General features: G+C 44.3%; 1 protein-coding gene across 10 annotated transcripts in view; it reads right to left on the bottom strand.

The window, feature by feature from the left end:
• SPIN1L (spindlin 1 like) overlaps nucleotides 1–26,115 on the bottom strand; it is a 168,630-nt gene that overhangs the window by 15,723 nt on the left and 126,792 nt on the right. The window lies entirely within an intron of this gene.

The following is a 26,115-nucleotide window of genomic DNA, read 5'->3' as shown; positions in this document are numbered from 1 at the left end:
AGGAAAAGGAAAAGGAAAAGGAAAAGGAAAAGGAAAAACAACAACACAGTAGCAACAAAAAGAACACACAAAACAAATGATGCACAACCCAATTGCTCACCATGAACTGATCAATGTGCAGCCAATTCCCAAGCAACAGCAGCAACTCCAGGACAACTCTCTTGAGTTTTTATTGTTTGGTATAATGTCATATCATAGAATCGTAGAATCATTTGAGTTGGAATGGACCTTTAACAGTCATCTAGTCCTACTCCCCTGCAATGAACGGGGACATCTACAGCTGGATCAGGTTGCCCAGAGCCTGGTCCAGTCTTTCCTTTAATGTCTGAAATAATGGGGCATCCACCACCTATTTGGGCAACCTGTTCCAGTGCCTCACTACCCTCACTGTAACACATTTTTTCCTTATATCCAGTCTAAATTTTCCCTCTTTTAGTTTAAAACCATTTCCCCTTGTCCTATCACAACAGATTCTGCTAAAGAGACTGTCCCCTTCTTTCTTATAGCCCCCCTTTATATACTGGAAGGCTGCTATCAGATCTCCCCGAAGCCTTCTCTTCTCCAGACTGAACAGCCCCAGCTCTCTCAGCCTGTCCTCATAGGGGAGGTGTTCCATCCCTTGGATCATTTTTGTGGCCCTCCTCTGGATGTGCTCCTACAGGTTCATGCCTCTCCTGTGCTGAGGACTCCAAATCTGGATGCAGTACTCCAGGTGAGGTCTCACCTGTGCAAAGTAGAGGGGCAGAATCTCTTTTGATACAGCCTGAGATATGGTTGGCTTTCTGAGATTCGAGAGCACATTGCTGGCTCATGTTCAGCTTACCATTGATCAGTACCCCCAGGTCCTCTTTGACAGGGTTATGCTCTATCTTTTTATCCTCCAGCTTGTATTGATATTGGGGGTTGCTGTGATCCAGGTGCAGGACCTTGCACTTGGCTTTGCTGAACCTTATGAGGTTCTCCTGGGCCCACTGCTCGAGCCTGTCTAGGTCCCTCTGGATGGCATCCCATCCCTCAGGTCTGTTGACTGCACCACAGAGCTTGGTGTCATCCGCAAACTTTCCGAGGGTGCACTCAATCCCACTGTTGATCCCACTTGTCACTGATTTCTATCCGGACACTGAGACACTGACAGCCATTCTCTGGCTATGATTTCGTAACCAGTTCCTTGTCCATTGAACAGTCAGTCCATCAAATCTATATCTGTTGTGGGGGATCATGTCAAAGGCCTTACTGAAGTACAGATAGATGACTTCAGTGGCTCTTCCCTTATCCACTATCATGGTTTTATGATTTTTGATCAGTATTCCACATCATAACATCATGTAGTATACTGAGAATTAATGTTGCAGTTCTGTGGATTGTCGATAGTTCTGGTCTCTTGGTCTCAGAAGAAAAGAAGGAACTGCAACTACCAGAAGATTTCATTGTGCCGTTTCCATTTTCTGTTTGGAGGGAAAGATAAAACTGACTGGGAGACACGAGACTATCTCTTTGCTCTCTGGGCTCCTGGCTGTCTCATCTACAGCATTAGAGTAAGGACTTCAGTTTTGGAAACTCTCTCATTCTATTTGATTTATTAGCTTCAATTCCAATCATACTGTATTTTATTATCTCACATTCCACTATTTTGTTTAGCCTTCTCCCCTTTCCCCTTCCCCTTTTTCCCAGAGCATGGGTTCTTGGGTCCCTTCACCCCCTTTGTCATGGAACTAGACCAAACCAGGCCATACCATGACATTTTAATACCACATTCTTTACCCAGGCATCAATATCTTGTTACAGTGTAGTGCCCTAGATGGGTTTGCCTCTGTGCTGCTACTTGTTTCCATTGCTGTAGCCACTCATACAGGTCATTTGTCATCATCCACAAGTCAGTATAGAGATAGAGAAATGGCCACCTTTCTTATTCAGCAATATCTAAAGTCAGCTGGATGGCCTTCAATCCTGCAAATTAGCTTGATTCACCTTCTTCAGCAGTTTCTGCAACTTGTTGTGTAGGCCTCCATACAGCAGCTTTCCAACTCCCGCAGGACAGGAATCATCAGTGAACAAGGCATATTGCTTCTCCATTTCAGGTAGATCATAATACAGTGAGGCTAGTCAGTACACGTGATCCCCTACTCCGGTGATATTCTAAAATCGTTGCCTTTGTGCCAGTGCATGACTGCTTCCAAAATCCCTGGGGGACTTGAGTTTCCTACTCAAGCTCATATTTCTACCCCTGCGGCAGTTGATTCCAAGTGTAGTGGACACCCCTGCAAGTGAAAGCAAACTGTGGCCTGCACTCTGTAGCCAAAGGGATTGAGAGAAAACACATTAGCAATATCAATTGTGGCATACCACTTGGCTGCCTTTGACTCCATTCTTATTGAAGTTCTAGCATGTCTAGCATGGCAGCACTCAGCAGTAGCATGACTTCATTTGGGCCACGGTAGTCCACTGTTAGTCTCCACTCTCCATTGGACCTTTGCGCTGGCCATATAGGACTATTAAAGGGTGAGCGAGTCTTGCTGTTTACTCCTTGGCTCTCCAGTTGATTAATAAGCTTATGGGTGCAGATCAGGAAGTCTTTTATATTAGATGCAGATCAGGAATATCTCTTATATTATAACAGCAGATCTGATTTGCCAGGCCATCATATCCACAGTCCCATAATTCTGGTTGTCCCATCCCTCTGCCTGACTTGAGGCAAGGCCCCTCTAGTCCTGATCAGAGTATCCATTACTCACTCACAGTAAAAAGGAATCAGAAGTCCCTTCATTAAGATCAAAAGACCAGACCTTCTAATTCATCTGGGGAAATGCCCACTGGAAAGTGGAGCAGAAATTTTCCTTAAAAAGAATAAATTACCTTCTCCCAATTTTTTTCTTTGCAACTCACGTAACTGTACTTATAATAGAATCACAGAATCATAGAATGGCCAGGGTTGAAAAGGACCACAGTGATCATCTAGTTTCAACCCCCTGCTATGTGCAGGGTTGCCAACAACTAGACCAGGCTGCCCAGAGCCACATCCAGCCTGGCTTTGAATGCCTCCAGAGATGGGACATCCACAACCTCCTCGGGCAACCTGTTCCAGTGCGTCACCATACTTCCTGTGTGAAAAACTTCCTCCTAATATCTAACCTAAACCTCCCCTGTCTTAGTTTAAAACCATTCCCCCTTGTCCTATCACTATCCACCCTCGTAAACAGTCATTGCCCCTCCTATTTGTACGATCCCTCTAAGTACTAGAAGGCCACAAGGAGGTCTCCCCGGAGCCTTCTCTTCTCCAAGCTAAACAAGCCCAGTTCCCTCAACCTTTCCTCATAGGAGAGGTGCTCCAGCCCTCTGATCATCTTAGTGGCCCTCCTCTGGACCCAGTCCAAGAGTTCCACATCTTTCCTGTTCTGGAGGCTCCAGGCCTGGACGCAGTACTCCAGATGGGGCCTCACAAGAGCTGAGTAGAGGGGGACAATCACCTCCCTCTCCCTGATAGCCACTCCTCTTTTAATGCAGTCCAGAACACAGTTGGCCTTCGGGGCTGCAAGCACACACTGCTGTCTCATGTCCAGCTTCCTGTCTACCAGGACCCCCAAGTCCTACTCTGAAGGGCTGCTCTCAAGGAGATCTTCCCTCAGTTTGTATAAACACCTGGGATTGCCCCAGCCCAAGTGTAGCACCTTACACTTGGCCTTATTGACCCTCATTAGGTTTTCATGGGCCCACTTCTCCAGCCTGTCCAGGTCCCTCTGGATGGCTTCCCTTTCCTCCAATGTATCGACTGCACCACTCAGCTTGGTGTTGTCTGCAAACTTGCTGAGGGTGCACTTGATTCCATCAAATATGTCACTGATGAAGATGTTGAAAAACACCAGTCCCAAGACTGACACCTGAGCGACACTGCTTGTGACCGGCCTCCACTCAGACATCGAACCCTTTGGCTGCGTCCAGCCAGCCAATTCCTAATCCACTGAACAGTCCATCCTTCAAATCCATATCTCTCCAATTTGGAGAGAAGGATATGGTGTGGGACAATGTCAAAGGCTTTTCAGAAGTCCAGGAAGATGACATTCGTTGCCCTTCCCCTGTCTACCAATTGCATCACTTCATCATAGAAGGGCCCCAGATTGGTCAGGCACGATCTGCCTTTGGTGAAGCCATGCTGGCTGTCTCGAATCACCTCTTTGTCTTGTATGTGCCTTAACATAGCTTCTAGGAGGATCTGTTCCATGATCTTCCCAGGCACAGAGGTGAGGCTCACCGGCCTGTAGCTCCTTGGGTCTTCCTTTCTCCCTTTCTTAAAAATGGGAGTAATGTTTCCCTTTTTCCAGTCACTGGAGACTTCACCAGACAGCCATGATTTTTCAAAAATGATGGAGAGTGGCTCGGCAACCACATCAGCCATCTCTTTCAGAACCCTAGGATGGATATCATCCGGCCCCATGGACTTCTATACATTCAGTTGCATAAGTAGATCTCAGACTTGTTCCACTGTTACAGTGGGACAGAATCCTGTCACCCTCACCTGGAGCATCAGGGTCCTGGTGGACATGGGGAGGAGCCTGACCACCAGCGATGAGTGAGGCAAAGCACTTATTGAGCACCTCAGCTTTTTCTATGTCTGAGGAAGCCAGCTCTCCATTATTTTTTATCAAAGGGGGATCACTGTCCTTGGCCGATCTCCTCCTGCCTATGTACCTGTAGAATCCCTTCTTGTTATCTTTCACATCCCTTGCCAAGTTCAGCTCCATCTGTGCCTTGGCTTTCCTAATCCTATCTCTACACACGCGGACAACAGCTCTGTATTCTCCCCAGGCTTCTAGGGTTGAGGTGGATTTTTCATCCCGTTTCCTCATGTTCTCCCTGTGGTCACACATATAACTTCAGGGTGGCAGGTGGTGTCTGTCCCTTAAGCAGGGGAAATCTTACTCCTATTAGCTGAGATACTGGTCTTTATGGAGAGGGAAAACCTTATTCTTTCTCTTCAAGACACTGAATAGTTGCATTAGTAGCAGTACCTCCCCCTTGAGGATGCTGAATAATCTTGACAATTGTTTGATAGGTGCAGGCCAGCCCCCAGTACATTGTGGCAAGCTATAACTATCTGGCCTTGCCAGTGTCAGGACATACCTTTTTAAAAAATTCTATCAATTTTTGAGGACTCTGCACTTGCTCAGGGGTGAAGTCCAAAACCATCTCAGGTGACAATCATGACAGAAACCTGCTCATATTCTCCCACACTACTTGCCACCCATAACCATCCTGCCTCAGGGTAGATCTTTGGGTGGTATTCTTAAATAGTTGTTTAATCTTAGACAAAACCACAAACACATGCAGGAGACAAAGCAATAGGATCACGCTGGTTTGAATATGCCAAGACTATTCAAAATTTTCAAGAGCTATTGTAACTAGCCTGGAGGAGAAGGATAAAATGAACAGGAAGGTGTAAGAAGCTGGAACAATTTTTGGCTCAAAGCTTGTTCAGTGGCACCCATTCGAGACATAACCTGCTTGACAAGCTTTTGGAGTTAATGGTTACCATGAGCATGGCAATAAGAGAAACATACATGGCTGGGCAACCAGGAGAAACCTTTTCTGCTGTTGCTTCTTTTAGGTATTCAAGCTGATTTATGGGGGTCATCTCAGAGGAGAGGACCACCATGCAGTCAATGCACATACCTAGAAGACCACCATGTAACAACCACATGATCAACTGCTGATTACCCAACAGGAAGGGCATGTACTATGGATATGCTGTTGCAACTACCGTCGCCCCTGATGAACCAAATAGAAGTGCCCCTGACAACTAGCTGCTGCCTCTGGTTACCAAAAGGATTATGGAGAGGATAAAAACACGAGGAGTTCTGAGGAAGAACAGGTATTCCCTCTGTTGAACTGCAGCCGTACAGGGCAACAAGATGTCACTGACTGACTTGCTGCCTTCCTATGGACCAACAAGATGTTGCTGGATCCCTGGTGGTGACCATCCCTGCTTTGTAAACTGTTCGCTAGTTTTTCTCTCTTTACTATCACTAACTTCCCCATCTTCCCCACATTCCTTAGTAACTTAGAATTTGTAATAAATCATTGGACAGCATTTGGCCTCGTTTGTTGCTTTAATCTTATATCGTATATATATGTCAAACCATCTCCTCCAATAATTGGATGGAGACAGAAGGGGAAGATGTCCAGCCTCGTCCACAACCTACATTGGCTCCCTGAGAAGAAAAGGCAAAGAGTTCACTTGTTAATATGAGAGCTGCTCCAAAACTCATGCCTCCTATTTTATTATGTTGTCTCACAATGTCAGAGGCAGATGTCGGTATGGCAGTAGAGTTTGAACCTTCCCACCTTCCATTAAATTTTATTGTCATGTGACAGATGGTAGCAGAGGAGCAGTTAGACAAAATGGCATCTGACATGGAAGTGCATATGAAGCAAAGGTGTGCAACTGAATTCCTCCATGTGGAAAAACTTGCACCCATGCACATTCATTCATGCTTGCTGAACATTTATGAAGACCAAACAGTGAATGTTATCACAGTGAGGCAGTGGGTCGTGCGTGTCAGCAGTGGTGAGAGTGGCAATGGGTCACCTCTGCTGGTGCAGATTTTTATGAGGACAGCATGCAGGCTCTTGTTCATCACTGGTGAAAATGCTAATGGTGGTGACTATGTTGAAATACAGTGTTTTGTAGCTGAGAATTTGCTCCATCAAATAGTGTTATTGTGCTCTTTGTATCTGTTACAGTTTCCATGGAAATAAATAGGAGGTATTACTTTCAGAGTACCTCATTCATTTCTATGAGAAGGTTCCTGAAGTGCAAGAATGATGGCAATATTGGCTACAAATACCACCAGATTTAACTTCATGGTTGGTGTAGCATGAGCTCATATTATATACATACTGACAAAACCATAAACAACCTTAAGCCAGTCTCCAGAACTGATAAACAACAAGAAAGGGGTTAAGAAAAACAAGCTTGAAAGCAAATAAATCAATACTGTGATCAGCAATTATTAAACTACTATAATCCTTATTAAAAAATTGTTCTAACACACACTGCTCAGATCTGTCATTATCTCAACACTTTGTGCCCCACACTGAGCACAAAAAAATATGTTGTAGTTTATCCTGTTGCCACTGAGTCATCTCTAGATCTATCTGTGTCTGTGACAGGGGGATAGCAGACCTGAAAAAAAAGGGGAGGGGGTGTCAATGGTTTACGGGCCAGTTTGGCCCAGTTCTGTGACTAACTTCCAGTGCTTTACATGATGTTACAAAGTGGAATACTGATAACAAAAATCATAAAACCATGACACCTGGCAGGCAGCTAAAAACCACTGAGACATTTGCTCACTCTTCCCACAGCGAGATTGAGAGAATTCAAAAGAAAAGTGCAAGAACTCAGGTGTTGAGATAAGGATAGTTTATTAAGAAAGAAATAAAAAACCAGCAATAGTAACGGCAAAAAAGAATAAACAAAGAAAGTGATACACAATGCAATTTCTCACCACCTACTGACCAATGCGCAGCCAGTTCCCAATAAATGGTAGTGTTCCCTCCAGCCAACTCCCTGGAGTCTTTATTGTTGAGCATGATGTCATATGATATGTGTGGTAGGCCACTGCAATCTCTGCATAAGCCACCACTGAACTTTTGCCTTTGTTCAGGTGGAATGAGTTGGAAAAATCAGGCACTCCCTGACCACACCTAAACCTCCTGCTCCTTAAGTCATAAGTGTACAATTTGGGAGCACTGGAACTGTAGGGCGGGGAGAAAATTCCAGGGTTGTCTCATCTAAATTGTGGCGAGAATGAAAAAATTTCTCACTGAAGTCAATTATCTCAAGATCCTACAAATATCTAAGCAAAGAGTTCTTTTAGCTGCCAAAGGCTACAGCAAGCTGTGATCCTTGGTCTCCCATCCTGAGTTGTCTCCTAGGGCAGGGTTTTTGGTTGTTTTTTTTTGGAGATCGGTGTAGAAGAAAAAGGGTCCTTTTTAGGACTACTCCTGTTGTCTGATGAGAGCTGATGAAAGGGAGAGTAATTCACCAAGATCTTTAAGTGCATGATGAAGTATAGAGACCTCCCCTCAGAACACCCTGTGTGTAGGTGTCATGGCTTTATGATTTTTGATCAGTATTCCACATTATAATATCATGTAGTGTACTGGGAGTTAAAGAATTAATGTTGCAATTCTGTGGATTGTCAATATTTCTCGTCTCTTGGTCTCAGAAGAGAAGAATGAACTACAACTCCCAGAAGACTTCATTTTTCCATTTTCCGTTCAGAGGGAAAGATAAAACAGATGGAGTCACAAGACTGTCTCTTTGTTCTCTGGCCATCTCACCTGCAGCATTAGAGTAAGGACTTCAGTTTTGGAAACTCTCATTTTATTTGATTTATTGGCAATCATATTGTATTATATTGTATTATCTCACATTCTGCTATTATATTTAGTAATTTTTTTTCCCTTAGCTCATTTCTGCTGTTTTCCTCAACTAGGCCCATCTCCCTATCTTTTCCCTTCCCTCCTTCCCCCTTTCCTGGAGCATGGGTCTGTGGGTCCCTTTGTCATGGAACTAGGCCAAACCAGGCCATACTGTGACAATAGGTTTCAGGTGAGGCTTGCCATTCTAAAACCTTTAACTGAGTCACTGTATTTTATTGTAATAAATTCCATTGAATCATTGTGTTAAATTGGCTAATGATTAAGTGCTGATTAAGTGCTATTTAGAATCATACAATCTAACCCAGAGACTTATCATAAAAATATTAATAAATCCAAAATTGAAATTTAAATGCCCAGCTGAAGTGCCTCTACACCAATGTACACAGCTTGAGAAACAAACAGGAGGAACTGGAAGCTACTGTGCTACTAGAAAATCACGATATAGTTGTCATCACTGAAACCTGGTAAGATGATTTCCATGACTGGAGTGTGGCTATCAACAGCTACAAGCTGTTCAGAAGGGACAGGCGAGGAAGGAGGGGAGGGGGTGTTGCTATCTACATCAGGAAAGGAATAGAATGTGAATAGCTGTCCCTAAAGTACAGTCATGAGCAAATCAAAAGCCTATGGGTGACAGTTAGAGACGGAGGCAGAAAAGGGAGCCTTGTGATTTGTGTCTACTACAGGCCACCTGATCAAGCAGAGCCTAATGATGAGGCCTTCTACCTTCAGCTATGGGAGGTGTCATGATCGCAAGCGCACATCCTGCTGGGGGACTTCAACAACCCAGACATCTGCTGGAAAAATAGCATGGTGAGCTGTAGGCATTTCAGGAGGCTCCTGGAATGCATTAAGAATAACTTCCTGAGTCAATAGATGGCCCTACCAGGGGGGATGCAGTACTGGACCTGTTGCTCACCAATGCAAATGAACTGATCGGTGACATTGGTATTAGAGGCTGCCTGGGCTGTAGTGACCATGCTATAGTTGAGTTCATGCTTGGAGGGATATGAGACAGGCAAAGAGTAACATTAGGAAGCTAAACTTTAGGAAAAGTAACTTCCAGCTCTTCAGGGAGTTAGTCAACAAAACACCCTGGGAAACTGTCCTCATGGGCAAGGGTGTGGAGCAGAGCTGGCAGATATTTAAGGAAGCTTTCCTCAGGGCACAAGAGCTCTCCATCCCCAGGCGTAGCAAGTCAGGAAAGGAAGGCAAGAGACCAGCGTGGCTGAACCAGGACCTGCTGATCAAACTGAAGAGGAAGAAGAAAATGCACAAGCAGTGGAAACAGGGACAGGTACTGTGCCCCATCCCTGGAGACTTTCAAGATGAGGCTGGATCAATCTCTGGGCAACCTGATCTAGCTTTGGATGTCCCTGTTCATTGCAGAGGAGTTGGACTAGATGACCTTTAAGGGTCCCTTCCAACTCTAAGGATTCTATGATTCTATGAAAGTGCTGCTAAACTTGAGCCATATAACAAGCAATCCACAACAGTATGGAATATTCCTTTGGTTCAAATCAGTCAGCTGTCCTGGTTGTGTATCCTCCCAGCTTCTTGTGCACCCCCAGCCTCCTTAGTAGCAGGGCAGTATGAGAAGCTGAAAACTCCTTGAATTAATGTGAGCACTGTTCAGCAACAACTAAAACATCCGTGTGTTATCAATATTATTCTCATCCTACATCCAAAACATAGCTCTATACAAGCTACTAGGAAGAAAATTAACTTTATCCCAGCTAAAACCAGGACAAATACCTTTTGAGATGCTGTAATCAGGAAACCCAACAAAATGTTTTACGTCTGTTTTATTAGAATTATCTTTAAAATTCCACAAATGTTTGTTCTTAAAGACTAGGATAGCATTTGAATTCCCTAGACATTCAGTGCTTCAATTTCCCTATCTATGTAAAACACACGGAGTCGGGAAAAACAGATAACAGCAAGTCATAAAAATAATTCTTCATTCATCAGATATGCCCTCACTGTAAATGGCCCTTCAATTGCAATGTTTCAGATCCTCTTACTTATCTTTAAGACATTAAGCTGTTAAGTAAACCCTGGTTACAGGAAAAAGTTTCATTAGAAGAACCAATTATTTCACAGAAAGTTCAAAGAATTCTAGAAAATAGTATAAAAGAATCAGAGTAGCAATGGTCAGTACAATTTCTGTCTTTCAAATTGTCAAGTAGATAAGTTATTAAAAATACAGGTCTCAAATTCAAATAGTACATACTACAGACTGTCACTAAGAGGGGGATCATGTGATTAGACAGTTTTTATAAAGTTATTTTTCCTCAATATTCAGACTATGAGGCACATTGCTTGAGGCAGCAGTTTTAAAGTACTTTCTGTACTCCTTCAAGACATTAGGTTGTGAAATTCATTTTCCTGGGATGCTGCAGGAGTAGCTTCCATAAGAGGTCAAGGGCTTCCCCTTGCCAGATACAGTTGGTTCCAGTTGGCTTGGCAATATCCCCACCACAGGCCAAATTTGAGCTAATCAGTAAAGTTTGTGGCACCTTTATAAAAACATAAAAATGTGCAAAAAAATGCTGGACAGTCAGAGAAGTTGGGGGCAGATGGGAGGAGAGTGAGAAACAGCAAAAGGTACACCGAGTTCATAAAAGGAGGTGGTGTTGCATGGCACCAGAGCAGATATCCACACTGTAGTCTGTGGAGGACCTGTGCTTGGAGCAGTTGGATATTTGTTGACAGAAACTGTGGCCCGTAGAAAACCTGTGCTGCTGCAGGAGAAAAGTAAAGAGGGGAAAAGTAGCAGAAAGAGAAACTTATGTACTGGCTGTAAATGCCCCTCCCTGATTCTCCCTGTGCTGCCTGGGGGAGAGAGAGAGGGTAGAGTCAGGAGTGAAGTTAATCATGCAAAAAGAGGAAGGAAAGTTGCTGATATGTTTGTTTCTTACAATTAAAATCTATTTTAACTGGAAATAAATTAATTCTCTCCCCACATCAAATCTGTTTTGCAATCTCCCTGTCTTTATCTCAACCCATGAGCTTTCTCATCCTATTTTCTACCCCTGCCCTGTCCTGAGGAGTCAGCAGATGGGTCAGAATTTGGCCCTACCACCCATTGGTGGTAGAATCTTCCTACCATTTTGACCTACCACAGTAAGTGTGAGATTCACAAAGGATAAGTTCAGTGGTAGTTAAAAGGACAAGAGCTAAGAGACTACTGACTGATCTGACAACAATACGGTCCTGGTTTCAGCTGGGACAGAGTTGCTTTTCCTCATAGTGTCTGGTATGATACTATGTTTTGACTTTAGGAGAAAAACAGTGTTGATAACACAACAAAATTTTAGTTGTAGCTGAGCAGAGCTACACGTAGCCAAGGATGCTGCAGCTTTTAAGCTTCCTGACAGCAAAGAGGCTAGGATTGCTGTCATGGTTTTATGATTTTTGGTGGGCCTGTAGGCCTGCTGTTCCCCTGTCACAGACACAGCTAGATCTAGAGATAACTCCGTGACAGTTATTGGTGGAGAATGCAGGCAAAATGAACCAAATCTGAGCCTTTTAATGTTAGCAGAAAAAAAAAAAAAAAAAAGGATTTCTTACAGTCAGAGAGTTGCAGAGTGCTGTAGCTAGCTTTGAACTTCATAGATTAGATTGTAGGCTAGGTGGTCTACCAGACACTGGACACTGTTCTGAGGGTTTTTTTTTTTTTTCCTCTCTTTTTAGTAACTGCCAGCCATGGATTTGTTCTTTATTTTAGGAGTGCTGTATAAAAGATTAAAGGCCATTATGTTTTTTGGGACATATTGGTTTCTTATTAAGTTCATCACGTCCTGTTTTGGAGTTGTATATGTATATAACCGATTAAGGGCACTGATGGAGACACTTGCCTGGTACCTATATGCAATGTTGTATGATTTGAATATTGACAGTTACATCCCAGAGGGATTAAATAATTTTACAAACAACTCAATGTTTAGACTGGTTTCCAGGTTCTCTTCTCAGTTCCTTATGCATTTTTGGAATGATGAATTAATGGACATATTATCAGTTCCCCTGAATGTATTCCTCTTCATTTACAATATCTGGAGGAAGCCTTCCCCAAAACCAGAGAATACTGAGTGGCAGGGAATATGGAAAGGTTTAGGAAAAATTTTAGAAGTGTGGGGACCCCCGGTGTCATGGGATTTCACTCTTGAACACCTGTGGGATCCCAAGAAACTAAGCAAGTATTTGATTCAGGGATGATGCAGCTTAGGGAGGCCTGAGGAGGTATGACTTATTTGGGACTTGGCTCGTGCTTACCAAGCTCTATACAATACTGTTTTGGAGAGAGAAAGTATCCAAGCTGAGATTCAAGCCAAGGGGGGAAGTCTCCAAGTCAAACCTGATCAATCACAGAAGGCACCAGTATCAATATCATTTGCCCCTGTGGAAGGCCAGAAATGGAAACAGGTGACCTCGCCTCTAGAACGGAAAGATGAAGAAGCAGAGGAGGTAGAGGAAGATCCAGGCAAAGGGCCCTCCCCAAAACCACCATCATTGAGAAAGGCAACAGAAAAAACTAAGAGACATGAAGAGGAGAGTGAGGAGGAGGAAGTCACTGTTACCACTACTAGTCAATCTCTGAAAATGACTGAAATCCAAGGCTCAAGAAAGGAGTTTACATGGCGCCCAAACGAGACTATTGTCACCTGGTTGCTTCGCTGTTGGGACACTGAGGCCAACAGTGTGTTTCTAGATGGTAATGAAGCTCGCCAACTAGGAAGGATTGCAAGAGACTCAGCTACTCACAGAGAAATTAGTAGATATCTGGATGGAGTTGCCACCCTCTGGAAACAAGTGTTATTAGCCGTGAAGGAAAGACATCCCTTCAAAGATGATCTGGATCCTGAGATGAAAAAGTGGACTACTGCTGAAAAAGGTATTCAGTATTTGAGAGAAACAGCCATGGTGAAGATGTTGTATGATCCCATGTTTGTTCCTAACAATCCAGGTCAACACCATGATCCTGAGAGAGTTAGGAGTACATCAGATGTGTATGGTGGAAACTCACAAGAACAGCAACAGAAAGGTACGCCGGTACACTAGCAGCAACGTTTGAAAGGTATGAGGAGCAACAGAGAAGGCCCCTATTGTTTTAACTGATTATTACACTTGAGAACTTTGAACAAAAACTACCTCCATCTCACACTTCTGATTCAGCCACCTCAAAAGGAACAGACAGACTAGATAAAGTGGAGAAGAAATTGTCTCAATTGATTAATTGTGACAAACTCATATTAGTATTGTGGGAATTGAATGTTGTTTCTGCATCAGAAACAAGATAAGAATTTTGTTAATTTCATGACCTCTGCTACCATTTGGGTCCTTTATTACAATTAATAACTCTTTTCAGGGGTCTCTCTACTTTATCAGGGTTCTCTGGTAGTTTTCATCGCTCATCCCCTAGATAAACCTTCCCCAACAATGTATACTCAGTATATAAGTAAAATAATATATGCATACATATTTAAGCTAGTAACAACTTATGTATAGCCAGCATGAAAAAATATATGTCACACACATTGCAAGAATATCCTGCACAAATTAAAAGGACAACTCGTGACATGCCTTAGGGAGTGCCTGAAGAACGTATTGAGGAAGTTCTGGCACCCCCCCCCCTCCGTACTCTTTGTCTAACAAAGACTCTGAAGAAAATCACCATATCAATACGAATGAGAAGGGTACTGAGACATCTTGGAGACAACAGGACTGCTACTGACTGACACCAGATAACACACGAATTAACAAGTAATTAACAAATGTAAACCTTTTGATAAGATTGTGAACCTGGAGTACCCAGCCAGTGGGAAAACGGGAGAGGTAAGGGGAGGCCGGGGGGGGGAGGGGGGGGAGAAACAAGGTACAAAAGCTGTCATATCCATGCCCATAAGCGCACTCTCCTGCTTGTGGGACGCCCACCATGGCAATTGCAAATAAAATCTGCTTTATCAGAGATACCGTCCTGACAAAATTATTTGGATATTTCCAACAGTATCAGAAACATCTGATAAAGATCAGGATAATCAAGAGAGTCTACTGAATGAGCTGATCAAACTAATTAAAGGTGATGAACCCTCCTCCTCACCTGTAGCATCAAAAAATCTCAGCTATTAAAGGCAAATGCTTTCCTGCTCAAGCAAATGACAGCAGTAAATCTATGTCACGTGCCACCTTGTGGAGTTACTTAAGTGAGCATGGAAAAGACATGAAGAAGTGGCATAAAAAACCCACTCCTATACTACAAGCATGGGTGAGAGAATCGCAAAACATATCAACCACCAATGCAAATGCTCCAGTTACTACAGTTAACCAATAGAGGGGCCCTGCCCTCAGACAGGGGGGAAAGGGATAATAGAGTTTATTGGACTGTGTGGATTCAATGGCCTGGCATGTCAGAACCACAGAAATATAAGGCACTGGTGGACACCGGTGCACAGTGCACTCTAATACCCTCGAGTCATGAAGGGACAGAATCAATCCATATTTCTGGAGTGACTGAGAGATCTCAAGAATTGACTGTGTTGGAGGCTGAAATAAGCCTTACTGGTAAAGACTGGCAAAAGCATCCTATTGTGACTGGCCCAGGGGCTGCATGTATACTAGGTATTGATTACCTCAGAAGGGGGCATTTCAAAGATCACAAGGGGTATCGATGGGCCATTGGAATAGCTGCTGTAGGCACAGACAACATTAAGCAGCTGTCTGTTTTCCTGGCCTGTCAGAAGATTCGTCTGTTCTGAGGTTACTACAAGTAAAAGAGCAGCAGGTACCGATTGCCACAAAAGGGTGCACAGACGGCAGTACCACACCAACAGGGATTCCTTGCTCCCCATTCATAAGTTGATTCCTCAACTAGAGAATCAGGGAGTGATCAGCAGAACCCATTCACCTTTTAACAGCCCCATATGGCCAGTGCGTAAAGCCAGTGGAGAATGGAGGCTGATGGTAGACTACCTTGGCCTGAATGAAGTCACACCCCCACTGAGTGTTGCTGTGCTGGACATGCTAAAACTCCAGTATGAATTGGAGTCAAAAGCTGACAAGTGGCATGCCACCACTGACATTGCTAATGCTTTCTTTTCCATTCCTCTGGCCACAGAGTGCAGGGCACAGTTTTCTTTCTCCTGGAGGGGCGTTTAGTATACCTGGAACCATTTGCCCCAGGGGTGGAAAAACAACCCAACCATTTGTCATGGGTTGATCCAAACTGCATTGGAGCAGAGCAGTGCTCCTGAGCACCTGCAATACATTGATGATATTGTTGTGTGGGGCAATATAGCAAGGGAAGTTTTCAAGAAAGGAGAACAAATAATCCAAATTCTACTGCAAGCTGGATTTGCTATTAAGCAAAGCAAAGTGAAATTAGTGAAAATTGTTCGCCAGCCCAATTGTGTCCTCCTCCAGCTATGTAGGTAGTTGGAGACCAATCAGAAATTTCAAAATCACTCCAAAAAACCTGAGGTGAGAACTACTGACAAAATGCTAACAACAACATGGAACATGGAAGATTTCCTAGTTCCTCGTAAAAGGAAAAAGCCTCCTCAAGTGACTTGGGCTACTATACCCGAGTTACCTGTGGAAAAAGAATTGATAATTGCGCAGTTACTTGCGTGATGTGGGATGCCAGTTACTCTGTAACAATGGTGCCCAAATGGGACCAGAGGCCCTATGTTGAGCTGACAATTTTTTGGTGCTGAAAGAACATACAAAGGGTTATGGCGTTGGCTGACACAGGCACAGAAACATCAATTATTTATGGGGATCTGACTAAATTTTATGTGGATCGGGTAATGATCAGTGGCTTTGGGGGACAGACCATTCCAGTTACCCAAACGTGGTTGAAATTGAGGTTGGGTGTCTCCCGCCCCAGAAGTATAAAGTATCTATTGTCCCAGTCCCAGAGTACATCTTGGGCATAGACATTTTATGGAGTCTGGCTCTCTAAACAACTGTAGAAGAATTCAGATTCCAACAGAGGTGTATTATTGTCTGGGCGGTGCTGGTGGTATTGAGAGGACGTGAAATATGAGCCTATTTGCCTGCTGGAACCATGCTGGATTACTAATGTGAGACAGTATAGACTCCCAGGGCGGCAAGATAGAATATCAAGGACTGTGCAGCAATTAGAAAAAGTTGGGATCATAAGACTTGCACATAGCCCATATAATTCCCCCATATGGCCCATGCGAAAGTCAGATGGAACATGTAGAATGATGGTATACTATAGAGAATTAAATAAGGTCATGCCACCTGTTCATGCAGCCGTACCCAATGTTGCCTCCCTAATGAACACATTGAGTAGGGAGATAAAAACCTACCATTGTGTCCTAGACTTGGCAAATGCATTCTTGAGTATTCCAATTGCTGAAGAATTGCAGGACCAGTTTGCATTTACCTGGGGAGGCAGGCAGTGGACCTTTCAGGTCCTGCCACAGGGGTACATACATTTGCCAACATATTGCCATAACCTAGTTGCATGTGACCTGGTAAATTGGGAAAAACCTAATAATGTTAGCTTGTATCATTATACTGATGATCACCTGTTGACATTTGACTCATTGGAGGCGGTCGGACAGACGTCAGACTCATTGACTACCTATCTGCAAGAAAAACAACATGCTATAAATCCTCAAAAGGTGCAAGGTCCAGGCCTGTCCGTAAAATTCCTGGGGGTAGATTGGTCAGGAAAGACCAAAGTACTACCCAGTGCTGTCATAGATAAGATTTAGGTGTTCCCAGTCCCTACAACACCAAAGCAGCTGCAGAAGGTTTTAGGTATATTGGGATACTGGCGCTCCTTTATACCCCATTTAGCGCAGCTGCTGAGGCCATTGTATAGTCTCACAAAAAAGGGGCAGCTATGGGACTGGGGGAGAACGGAACAGGACACTTTCCAGCAGGCAAAACTGGCAGTTAAACAAGCCCAGGCATTGGGTATATTTGATCCTACCCTCCCAGCCGAGTTGGACGTTCATGTCACTCAAGATGGCTTTGGCTGGCGCCTGTAGCAATGCCAGAGTTCTGTTTGGACCTCCATTGGATTCTGGTCTCAGGTCTGGCACGGAGCAGAAGAAAGATATGATATGGTTGGAAAGCAATTATTGGCTGCCTACTCTGCATTACAGGCGGTAGAGTTGTGTAGTGGAATTCCAGGGTCACAGCCTGAACCAATGGGTGGGCTATGTGAGTGTGTGAGTGCCTGGAACAGGGGGTGGTGGTCTGGAGCCACCCCTTTGTCTCTGCAATACTTCCTGTGCAGTCTGAGTCTGCGCGGGTCCCTCTCTTTGCCCCTGCCCTTCTCTCCGGCGGTGCGACGGTACGAACGGGGGAGGGACACATTCCTCAGCTCGTCTCTCTCTGTGCGCTGTTACCGGGAGGGGTGAGTCAATTCCTTTTGATATCTTTTCCTCGTGTGTCTATTTCTCAAATAAAGGCTCTGTCATTGCCTTCATTTGTTCTACAAGTTGATAACCCAATCTGTTGAAATCATAGTTAAGACCACCCTGCTGATTCGGGGATGGGTGAAAGATCTGACCCACCTTCCTAAGACAGGGGTGACCCAAGCGCAAACAGTGGCATGATGGGTCGCCTATCTCAGCCAGAGGAGTAGTCTGTCTTCATCACCACTAAAAGAAGAACTTCAAAAGATCTTAGGCCCAGTGATTTATCACAGTGATGCACCAAAAGAAACATTGGTTGCTCCACCAGAGAAGAGTCCTGTTCAGGAGGGGAAATATCCTATTCCTGAAGATGCCTCATGTACAGATGGGTCCAGCAAGGGCAACCCGAGAAAGTGGAGTGCAATGGCATACCATCCCTCCACCAAGAAAATCTGGTTTGAAGAGGGGGATAGTCGGGGTAGCCAATGGGCAGAACTGCAAGCCATGTGGATGGTTATAACTAAGAAACCTGGTGACAGTATCCTGAATATCTGCACAGACAGTGGGCTGTGTACTAGGGGCTCACACTTTGGGTTGCACAGTGGGCTACCCAGAAATGGACTATCAAAGCCCGACCAATCTGGGGTAGAGATATGTGGTTACACATATGGAATGTGGTTAAACACAGGACTATATGTCTACCATGTTTTTGGTCACCAACCCCTACAGTCACTGGGAAATGATGAAGCTGACACACTGGTCCAAGTTGGATGGATTGAGAATTCACCATCTGAGAACATAGCCCGCTGGTTACATCGGAAGCTGCGGCATGCTGGCCAAAGACAATGTGGGCAGCTGCTAAAGCTTGGGGGCTGCCCATACAATTATCTGACATTGCCTAGGCATGCTGAGATTGCAACGCTTTCTCCAAGATGAGACCAAGAGCATTGCCCAAAACAACAGTCCATCTTGCTAGAGGCTGCAATCCTCTCCTGTGATAGCAGGCTGATTACATTGTGCCCCGCCCTCGGTCTGAGGGGGCGAGATATGCCCTGACCTGCATTGACATCACAAGTGGGCTAATGCAGGCCTATACAATGCTGTGAGTGAACCAGGCATATACCATCAATGCACTTACTAAACTGATGTCTGCCTACGGGACACCTCAAGTCATCGAGAGCGACCAAGGAACTCATTTTCCTTGTACCATGATACAACACTGGACAGAGGAAAACAACATTGAGCGGCGATTCCACTTCCATATAATCCAACAGGGGCAGGCCTTATTGCATGCCATAATGGTATTCTTAAGGCTGCCCTGAAGACAGACTGTCAGTCCCTGCAGGGGTGGACAAAGAGACTCTATGAAACCCTGCGGGACTTCAATGAAAGACCTTGAGATGGCAGTCCCAGTGCCCTGAAAATGCTACAGACAACATGGGCCTCCCTGCTTAGCATCCAAATTACGGGCATTGATAATCGAGACCCCAAATTGGCAATGAAAATAATCTTCTGCTCCCTGCCCCTGAGAATTTAGAACTGGGTACCCATAGAATAAAATGGCCTTGGAAGGTGCAGGTAGGACCAAAGTGGTGTGGCCTACTTGCACCTTGGGGGAGATTATTGGAGGTGGGAGTTTCAGTAGTTTCTCCGGTAATAAATACATGGCCTACGGACATTGTGGTCAGCACTCCGGTCTTCATTGCAAAAGGGGACCCTCATCATGTCCCTATGGCAGGTCAGGATCCCCCCCCCTTTGATGCCTGATATAGTTGTGCAGCCACAGATATCTGGCCAAAGGGTGTGGTACAGGCAGCCAGGGCATGCCCAGTGCAAGCCGAAATGTTGACCCAGGATAAGAATACAGCCTGTATTTCGTCCTTGAGGGCAGACCTCCCCGTCCTGATACCCCTGAAACATCTGTACTTGTCTCTGTGAGTCTTTGAGTCTGTAGGATCACTGGAAGGAGCAAAATGCCATTGGAGTGTTCCATTGTTCCTGTGAGATCAAGCATGACACCTGCTGATGGTCTATGTGAGATTGATAGAACATAAGATGAACCTGCACCAAATAATTTCATGCCTCCTGTAACACAATTGAATGCTGGCCCATGTGAGAACATCAACCACAAACCTATCATCAACTGTCTTACATTGTGTCAACCTGCATTGCAATGGGCAATTGTATAAGCATCATGGTATGTTGGATCCCTGTATTAGAGAACGCTAACCCTCCTGCTGACTCAATCATTGGTTCATATTGTGAAGGGGTGGAGTGTATGGTTACTGTTGAGTAATGGCCTGAATCACTGATTGAGCACCTGGGGAAAGGACCTAGTCAGCCCTGGGAGCACAGGTGAACAGCCAGGCTCCACCTCTCTTAGACCTCATTTAAGGGCTGACTGCCCTAGGGAAGGATCTTATTCTGGAGATCTGTCTTTGGTGGTGCTTTCCTTTGTGAACTTAGATTCTTCTGATATGGGTGAGCTATCTTCTTCTTCTCCTTCTTTATAGCATCTCCTTATTGTGCTAGTGTTTTTGTTACCACACCTCTGTTGCACTTTTTCATTTGTTTTGATTTGTCCAATTGCTACAATGCATCATGTAGGTGCTTATGTGCCCAAGACTTGGGTTACTGAATAACAAAGTAACTATCAGGTAGATCAAACTGCTGAAATTAAGGTGGCTCAAATAGACTTGGACTGGCAACACAAGGGTGAATTATTTCTAGCTGAAGGGGCCCATGAGTCCTCGAGCCTTCAAGGAAGGGATGTGACAATATGAGTGGGCTAGAGACCGAGGGGTGGATTAACTATGGATGTTATTATGCGGGTTATTCATGATTGTGACACATGCACTGCTATGAAGCTGAAAGGATGAAACTTTTCTGGGGGGAAGGGCAATGGCAGAAGAATGAATATGGAGAGGCATGGCAGGTTGATTATATCACCTTGCCATGAATCCATGATGATAAGTGTTATGTGTTTACCATGTTGGGGGCAACCACTGGGTGGCTTGAAACATATGCAGTACCCCATGCTACCCTCTGAGACACCTTATTAGGTCTCAAGAAACAAGTCCTGTGGTGACATGGCACTCCAGAAAGAACTGAAACAGATAATGGGGCTAATTTCAAAAATTCTCTTGTAAATGCTTGGGCCAAAGATCATGGCATTGAGTGGATTTATCACATCCCCATCATGCACCAGCTTCTGGTGAAATCAAACAATACAGTGAGTTCTTAAAAACTATGTTGAAAACAATGGTTGGTGGAACATTTAAGCACTGGGAGAAGCATTTGGCAGAAGCCACCTGGTTGGTCAACTCTAGAGGTTCAATCAATTGAGATGGTCCTATCCAATCCAGCTCCCTACATACTGTCAAGGGACATAAGATCCCTGTAGTACATGTAAAGAGCATTTGGGAAAAGTGGTTTAGTTCCTTCTGGCTTCTGGGAAGGGCAAACCTCTCCGTGGAACTTTTTTTTGCCTGGGTCCACTTGGTGGGTGATGCAGAAAATGGGGGTGTTCAATGTGTGCCAGAAGGAAATTTGATGTTGGGGGAGTGCAGTCAGTGATTCCATGTGTATACATATGTATGTAGATATGTATGTGTGTAGTGTATGTTAATTACTGTTTGTTTGTATATATGTATATATTAAGCTTGATGTAGTGATGTTGAATTAGGGGTGGAATGTCATGGTTTTATGATTTTTGTTATTGGTATTCCTCATCATAACATCATGAAAAGCATGGGAGTTAAAGAGTTAATGCCCCACTTCTGCTGATTTTCTCAGAAGAGAACTACATACCCCAGAGGACTTTGTGGGTCTTATCTTCCTCTCTGAACACAAGTCACAGGACTCTCACTCTTGCTGCCTGGAACTGTGTGGGTGTGCTCCCCAGGTATTTCGCCTTCAATTCAGAGTAAGGCCTTAGGTTTTGGACACTTCCTCTCTCTCTCTCTCATTTTATTTGATTTATTAGCCTCGGTTCCAGTTATGTATTGTATTATATTGTGTTATCTTGCCTTCTGATATCATATTTAGTAGATTAACTTTTTTCCTCAGATTGTTGCCGCTGTTTTGTTTTTAGGCCCATCTACCATCTCCCTACCCTTTCCCTTTTTCTCTTCTACCTATTTCTGGGCTGGTGGGCCTGCTGGTCCCCTGTCACAGACACAGGTAGAACTAGAGATGACTGTGACAATTGCACAAGAACTTGTGAGGTCAGAGAACCAGGACAGCTGACCTAAACTGGCTAAAGGGATATTCCATAACATAATGCAAAGAACTATAAAATAAGTGGGAGTTGGGTGGAGGGGGCAGCTGCTGTTTGGGGACTGGCTGGGCATTTGCTGGCGAGTGATGAGCTATTGCGTTGTGCATCGCTTGTTTTGTAGATATGTATATATATTCTTATCGTTACTATTACTTTTCTCTTTCTTTTTTTTCTTACTATATAATTTTTCTCTCAACTTACAAGTTCTACTTTTACTTCACAAATCTCTGCCCCATCCCACTTGAAGGTGGAGGGAGAGTGAGCAAAAGGCTGTGTGATACTTAGCTGACTGCCGGGTTAAACCCCAATAGTCCTTTTTGTCCTGTACAAACCGGTCTGAGGGCTGCCAATGGCAAGGCCAGAAAGTGAGAATATTGCACCTGTTGGGGGTCACACTTTAGAGTACGGGAGTCTGAAGGATGGGTGGCCTGCCTTGAGATACCACCACTGGAACTTGGCTACTATATCAATCTCTTGTTTCATACCATTTAAATCATTCTTAAGTCCCACATTTTTCCCATTAATCCCATTTAATTACCATCATGTGTCCTGCCTTTTGGTGTATACACACAGATTTCATTCCCTTAGTCTATGGGCCACCCTTCTAAATTGTCCATGGAGTTCATTTAGTCTCTGACTTTGGGCTTCATATAATCATTTGAGTTGGAAGAGACCTTTAAAAGTCATCTAGTTCTATTTCCATGCAATGAACAGGGACATCCACAGCTAGATCAGGTTGCTCAGAGCCTGGTCCAGCCTGACTTACAATGTCTCCAAGGATGGGGCTTCCACCACCTCTCTGAGGAACATGTTCCAGTGCCTCACTACCCTTATTGTAAAAAAAAAAAAAAAAAAAAAAAAAAAAACTTTTCCCTTATATCCAGTCTAAATCTCCCCTTTTTTAGTTTGAAACCATTTTCCCTTGTCCTATCACAACAGACCCTGCTGAACAATCTGTCCCCTTCTTTCCTGTGGTTGCCCTTTAGATATTGAAAGGCTGCTATCAGGTCACCTTGGAGCCTTCTCTTCTCCAGGCTGAACAGCTCCAGCTCTTTCAGCCTGTCCTCATAGGAGAGATGTTCCATCCCTTGGATCACTTTTGTGGCCCTCCTCTGGATGAACTCCAAAATGTTCAAGTCTTTCCTATACTTAGGATGCCACATCTGGACATGGTATTCCTGGTGAGGTCTCACCCGTACAGAGTAGAGGGGCAGGATCACCTCCCTCAAACTTCTGACCATGCTTCTTTTGATGCAGGCCAGGATATGGTAGGCTGCAAGGGCACATTGCTGGTTCATGTCCAGCTTTCCATCTACCATTATGCCCAGGTCCTTTTCAGTACTCTATCCTTTTGTCCTCCACTTTGTATTGGTAATGGTTGTTGCCTCAACAGTTACAAGACCTTGTATTTGGATTTGTTGAACCTTATGAGGTTCTCCTGGGCCTACTGCTCAAGCCTGTCTGGCAGTCTGTCCCTCAGGCATGTCATCTGCACCACATAGCTTGTCATCTGCAGACTTGCTGAGGATGCATACAATCCCAGTGTTGATGTCACTGATGAAGAAATTAAAGAGCATCTGTCCCTGTACTGACCCCTGAGGGACACCACTCATCACCGATCTCCATCTGGATGTTGAGCCACTGATCACTCTCTCAATAAAATCTTGCAACCAGTTCCTCATCCATCAAACAGTCCACCTGTAAATCTATATATTTCTACATTGGAGAGAAAGTTGCTGTGGGGGAATGTCAAAGACCTTACTGAAGTACGGATAGATGACATCAGTGTCTCTTCCCTTATCCTCTGATGCAGTGACATCATAATAAAAATGCTAATAATTTGGTCAGGTAGGACTAGCTCTTGGTGAAGCCATGCTGGTTATCCCGTAACACCTCCCTCTCTTCCATTTGCCTTAGCGTAGCACTGCTCCATGATCTTCCATGGCACAGAGGTGAGGCTGGCAGTTCACTAATTCCTTGCATTGTCTTTTCTTCCCTTAAAAAATGATTGCAACATTGCCTTTTTTTCTTTTTCCAGTCAAAAGGGACTTCATCTGACCGCCATGTCTTAAATATCGAGAGTGGCTTGGTCACTATGTCAGCCAATTCCCTCAGGACTCTGGGATGCATCTCATCAGGACCCATAGACTTGTGGATGTTCAGGTTCCTCAGGTAGTCATGAACCTGATGTTTGCTTATAGCGGGAGGGACATTGCTCTCCCAGTCTCTGCCTTCTGAACTATTTGCTTGAGGGCTGTGTGTAGAGCAGTCACTAGTGAAGATTGAGGCAAAAAGGTGTTGAGTACCTTATCATTCTCCTTGCCCATTTTTACTAGCCTGCCTGTATTACTCACTAGAGGGGGTCTGCTGTCTTGTGCTTTTCTTTTCTGGATGATATGGTTCATATGTCGTCACATTTGTTAAAGACAGGAGAGATGATGCATGGTGTTAGATTGTTGCATGCTGAATCCAGTTCCATTAGAATTCATTCTTCCTTAATCCAGGTAATACCATGGATAGGGCATATAGCAACCATAATAGTGATGACGTGGTATTATGTAGCAATTAGCATCATAGAATTCAAATAATTGGCTATTCTCACTCAGTATCAGTACCTCTTGAGGTACACACTGGACTTCCCGATCCTTCCACATTACTTACCAAGGGCATTCAGGTCCTTGAGCAAAACAGTCCCACAAATGTAGTTACCTTTGCCTGAGGCAGGAATAACCCAGATTGTCTTCCCCAGCATATTTTTGTGTGCACTACAGGTTCTTTAGCTCCTTCTACAGTATGTAAGAGTCTTGATTGGGCAGGGCCAGATCGATTGTCAGACTTCTTAGCGTTGACTAACCAGGTGGCTTTTGCTAAATGTGTATCCCAATGTTTTAATATCCCAGCACCCATTGCTCCCAGTGTAGTCTTTAACAGTCCATTGTATCATTCAGTTTTCCCAGAGGCTGGTGTATGATAGGGGATGAGATGTATCCTCTCAATGCCATGCTCTTTGGCCCAATTTGTTCATAAGGTAATTTCAGAAATGAGACCCATTATCTGACTCAGTTTTTTTAAGGGTTCCATATCGCCGTAAGACTTGCTTTTCAATGCCCAGGATAGTATTTTGGGCAGTTGCATGTAGCATAGGATATGTTTCCAGCCATCTAGAGCTTTTTTCCACCACTGTAAGAACATGGCATTTACCATGGTGGGTTTATGGGAATGTGATATAATCAACCTGTTAGACCTCCCCATATTAATATTTAAGCCATTGTCCTTCATACCAGAGGGGCTTTACCCACTTGGTTGCTTGACTGTAGTGCATTTTACATTTAAGGATAACCTTTGCAGTAGTGTCCATGGTAATGTCCACCGTCAAACCCGATCCTATCTATATACTGCATCTCTTTATTGATGGCCTAAGGTATCATGGGCCCATCCTTATGTTGCCAGTTCAGATCTACCTAAGAAGCTTCAGTCCTAGCAGCCTGATCCACTTGCTGGTTGCTTTGATGTTCTTCGATTGGACATTTCTTGGGTATGTGGACATCTACACAATGTACACCACATTCTTGAATTGGCAGCAATATCTTTCTGCAGTGCAGCCCATCAAGTTATGAAGAATTCACCTTTATTCTGCAAGTCCAACTCTACCAGATGACTTCAATCCTAGCAGCCTGATCCGACTTCTGGTTGCTTTGATGTTTTTTGGTGGCAAGATGATTAGAGGGCTGAAGCACCTCTCATACGAAGACAGGCTGAGGAAACTGGGCAGCCTGTGGGGTGACCTCATTGCAGCCTTCCAGTACCTAAAGGGAGCCTATAAACAGGAGGGGAGCCAACTCTTTGAAAGGGTAGATAATAGCAGGACAAGGGGAAATGGTTTTAAGTGGAAGGAAGGAAGATTTAGGTTGGATGTCAGGGGGAAGTTCTTTACCAGGAGAGTGGTAAGGTGCTGGAACAGGCTGCCCAGAGAGGTTGTGGATGCCCCATCCCTGGAGGTGT

The sequence above is a fragment of the Gallus gallus genome, chromosome W (assembly GCF_016699485.2).
Source record: "Gallus gallus isolate bGalGal1 chromosome W, bGalGal1.mat.broiler.GRCg7b, whole genome shotgun sequence".
Lineage (NCBI taxonomy): Eukaryota > Metazoa > Chordata > Aves > Galliformes > Phasianidae > Gallus > Gallus gallus.
The sequence above is the reverse complement of the archived record's forward strand: the minus strand, read 5'-3'. Positions and strand labels throughout refer to the sequence as shown.